This window comes from Marmota marmota, unplaced genomic scaffold (assembly GCF_001458135.2).
Source record: "Marmota marmota marmota unplaced genomic scaffold, marMar, whole genome shotgun sequence".
Lineage (NCBI taxonomy): Eukaryota > Metazoa > Chordata > Mammalia > Rodentia > Sciuridae > Marmota > Marmota marmota.
In genome coordinates this window covers 2,039,716-2,044,432 of record NW_026000253.1, presented here as the reverse complement: position 1 = coordinate 2,044,432, position 4,717 = coordinate 2,039,716, and the positions used below count along the sequence as shown (strand labels likewise).

Sequence of the window (4,717 nt, the reverse complement as noted above, 5' to 3'; positions counted from 1 at the left end):
TGCTAAGACCTGAAACTAAAATTACTATGAGAAACTCTGGGTAAAGCTCCACGATGTTCATCTGGATAATGAATTTTGGGATACGATCCCCAAAGCACAGACAACAAAAGCAAAAATTGATAAATGAAGTTACATTAAAAAGCTCCTGTGCAGGAGCTGGGGTTGTGGTTCAATGGTAGAGAACTCACCTGGCACAAATGAGGCACTGGGTTTGATCTTCAGCACCACATAAAAATAAAATAAAGGTATTGTGTCCACCTAAACTAAATAGTATATTAAAAAAAGCTTCTGTGCAGCAAAGATATGAACAGAATTAAGCTCCTATGGAATGCCAGGTGTGATGGCACATGTCTGTAATGCCAGCTATGATTGTATTTGCATGACTCTGAATATTCTAAAAACTGAACTGTGTACCTAATGAGGACACTTTTATGGTATATGAAATTTCAGTGAAACTTTTTTAATGGGGCTAATACCTCTTTTCCATAGTACTACTGGGAGAATTAACTGAAGACATATGAAATCTTGCTTTATAAGATTAAGTGCCCAACTATTTGGTGGAATGGAAGATAAACTTTGCCCGATTCCTCAATTTTGCCCCAAGGTTTCAGGGTGAGAAGCAAGTTCAAATGCTTGTTCCTTTTGCTTCCATACATCAAATGGCATTCTGGCCTGTTCACTGAGTTGGTTGGATTTTGCTTCCTACTTTCCTCCTCTGGACTAAATCTCTCTGGACAGACAGAGCCCCCACAATACACACACACACACACACACACACGCACACACACACTCCTCCACTACCATGTATGTCTCCTTCCTCTCAGAGGAAGGTTTAAAGTAGAGATCTCTTAGGATTTCAGAAACAATGCTGAGCTAAAGCCATATTTCAAAAAGAAAAGAGAATTCATTACATCAGTCACAACTTACCCCATTCTGCCAGTGTTGCAGTGAGCTTCTTTGCCAGTATCACTAAAAGACCCGACAAGAACAATTTTAGAGGAAGAAAAGTTTATTTGGGGGCTCACGGTTTCAGAGGCCTTGGTCTACAGAGAGCCAGCTGTGTTCCTCAGAGCTCAAGGACAGCTGAATATCACCATGAAAGTGTGGCAGAACGAGGAGGCTCAAGACATGGCAGTATGTAAAAAAGTGGATGTGTAAGCGATGTGATTCTGCAATCTGTATATGGGGTAAAAATGGGAGTTCATAATCTGCTTGAATCAAATGTATGAAATATGATATGTCAAGAGCTTTGTAATGTTTTGAACAACTAATAAAAAAATTCATTAGGGAAAAAAAAAAGACATCACACCAGAAAGCAGAGGAGGGTGAGCTCTGCTCATCAAGGACCAAATTGATATCCCAAAGGCATGCCCCAGGGACCCACCTCCTCTAGCCACCAGCCTATGGTTGTCATTCAGTTAACCCCTAAGGCCCTTCTAACCTAGTCATTTCTCCTCTGAACCCAAAATTTCTCTTCTAAATCTCATCTTACGCATGAGATTTTTGAGGGACACCTCAACTAAACTAATAGCCAGTGATTTCCTTGGGGGTTTTGATGAGTCTGGACTTAATGGATAATAGGGCCAATTAACTGAGTACTCCATAAACAGATTGTTCCACGGGTATTCAGGACTCACAAGGCTGGGAGATCAGGACTTTCTGCAAATAGCAAAGAACCAAGAGACTGAACTCAGGATCTGGTCCTATAACCAAGGTTTGTCTTCAGGCCTGTTATGTATTTGTGCATAATCCAGGGAGACTGGGAAAATGACTGGACTGAAAGCCCATATCTCCTCTCAGTTCAAATTGAAGTACATAGGATTTCACAAACTGCCTTGTTCAGTAACAAAACTGTCACATTCCATTGAAATTTGCAGCATGCTTTTGAAATGGGGCACAAATATTAATCATCTTAATTCATGTACAAAGCATATGCATAAATTACATTTATTGCAATGAAAAAATTAGTGAACTATGCAAACATTAAATTATTGTATCAGGAAGAACACATCCCCCACAAAAATGTCACTGTTGGGTGGGGTATAAAGCTCAGGGGTAGACCACTTGTCTAGCACGTATGAGGCGCTGGGTTGGATTTCCCACTCTGTAAAAAGTATTAATTGTGTTCTGTGTTTGTGTTATTGACTTACTAGGTACTGGGGTCTGGCAATAGAGAACAGGGGTATGACACAGGTAAAACCCCTCAAAGTGAGCTCCATCCTTTTCACAATAGACAGTTACACTAGTGTATACTAAGGGAGAGCATGTAATGCTATGTGAACCCAAAGTGGACACCTACCTGAGTCTGGAGGGGCATGGGAGCTACTGAGATGAAAAAAAAAATCACCTTAAGTGATTTCTAAGATACAGTGGATAGATGGACAAAGGAATATTAAGGAACAATTCCTTAAAGGGAAGAAGAGCATTTATGTATGTATAGACTTGCAGGATATTCACTTGCAGCATATTTAGTCTAGCTAGAACTGTTGAGAAGGAATTGGTAGAAATGAGTTAATTTTGGGGCTGGGGTTCTGGCTCAGTAGTAGAGTGCTTGTCTAGCATGCTTGAGGCACTGAGTTCCATCCTCAGCACCACATAAATGTAAAATAAAGATATTGTGTCCACTTAAAAAACTATAAAATAAATATTTTAAAAATGAGTTAATTTATGATGGATAAGAAAGACAGGGATTAACATTTGCAAACACATGTACCCACCCTTAATCAATCCCATCCCACTGAGAATGGTTCTAACTTATCAAGAAAGAGTTGGACAGAGGGAAAGACTTACCGGGCTTCCGCAACAGGGCTTAAAATATCTCTGTCATCCTAATCAGCAATGACAGCTCTTCTCCTCTTTACCACAAATGCTGGTGGTGTTGAAGCAATTGCCATCTGGGACAACTCCATGTTGATGCTTCCCTGTGGGCCTTTTCCCAGATGCAGAGGCTGAGAGGAAAAGCCCTACACGTTTACATGAAGATTCCTATAAAGGTGGTTACCTACAAAGTTCTCTAGTCCAAGAATTAGAAGGTGGAAAGAGCATAGAGGCAGGCAGTCTGGATAGGAGACATTCATTTCCAGGAGACAGGAGGTGAGGAAGAGGGTACAAAAATCTCAGGCTACTAATACCACTCCAAATCCTCCAGCGCCTTAGAAGCTGAACACTAGCAAAAGTCCACCTTTCCCAGGCTTTGGTGGGATACTTTACAAAGTTCTACCAGCTTGGGCCAGTGACTTGAAAACGTCACAATAAAAAAGACAAAACAGAACATCTCCAAAGGACCATATTACCCAGTAAGGGCTCTGACTAGTGGTCAAATTGTACTGGTCAAATTGTACTGACCAATAGTAGTGGTCAGATTTGTTCTAGTGACCAAATTTGACTAGGTCAAATTGGTATCAGCACGGTTATTATCAATGGAATAGATTACAAATGGGGGAAGAAACTAAAGAAACAATACTTAGGTCAAGGGATAGGACCTATAGATTTAAGATCACGTACATCTTTCACACTGATATTTTCAACCATTCTACATTTACATGGGCAGCCCGAGCTAGCTGTTCCTTCATTATTATCTACATGTGCAAGACTGAGCAATCATATCCTCAAACTCCTTATACAGAATATTCCCAGTTTCCTCAATCAGAAGGACACACATGGGAATATATTTATAAGGCACACAGGAGGGCCGAGGGACATTCTTGTCCAGCAGCTCACTGACAGTGTTTTGAATGATGGCGTGATTGGGGGAATTGAGACCATAGAGTAGCACCTGAGGACAGGGTCCCTTACAGTAGTTTGGGATTTAGTGATGAGGAGCAATGATCCAATGATCTCTGCCCCACTGCTGGAAGCTGACTTTGAAAGGATGAAGGGAACACTGATTATTGGCAGACTGATTATTTGCAGACCCATAATGTTCCTGGGAAGAGTCAGAAACCCTAGACACGATGCTGCCTGCCTGCCGGACCCTCCGCAAAAGAGAAGATTCCCTTGCCAAAAATTCCTGCAGCCCACTGGGAAGTTTAGACTTCTGGCCACTTTTATGATTGTCATTGAAATACAGTAGCACAAAGGCAGTGTCCAAAGGTGAAATGTCATTCCATTGGATCCCAGGAACCTGGCTACCTTTTTGCTGCTGACACATGGAGTCTTAGGACCCTATGACTCTTGTGATTCCAGAGTGTCTGCTGAATGTGTTGTGTGATGTCCATCTCTGTCCAGGCTTTAGACATCAGAGAAGGCTTTGAGGAATTTCCTCCTGAAGGAAAGTCTTTGTTTGGGCTTTTCGAGGCCCAGGGCTCCACATGGCGGGAGATGATAGTGAGCTAAGTGGAGTTGCTGACGATAAACCATAGTGGCTCTGAACAGTTGGTACACTTCATGCTTTGGTGTGAGAGGCAAATCCAGGGTTTGCCTATGGCAGAGACCTGCACACATAAGACAGAACAGGGTCAGGGGATTCGTGTCTTGCCTGAATACAGAGTCTGAAAATCCTTCACAAAACTGTTCAAGAGAAACACAGCTGTAATCAGCCCTGAAATTAACTCAAGGTAATAATATCTATCATTTGTTGAACACTTATGAATGTACGAGATGCTTTATATTTATAAACTCTTGAATCCTCAATAGTCTTATGAGATACTTATTATCTCATTTTGCAGACAAGGAAATTGAGGCTCGAGAAGCTATGTCAAAGGACACACACCCGTGC

At 41.5% G+C, this 4,717-nt stretch overlaps 1 pseudogene; it reads right to left on the bottom strand.

The window, feature by feature from the left end:
- Positions 1-3,574: 3,574 nt before the first annotated feature.
- Positions 3,575-4,443, bottom strand: LOC107159823 (annotated as a pseudogene).
- Positions 4,444-4,717: the final 274 nt, after the last annotated feature.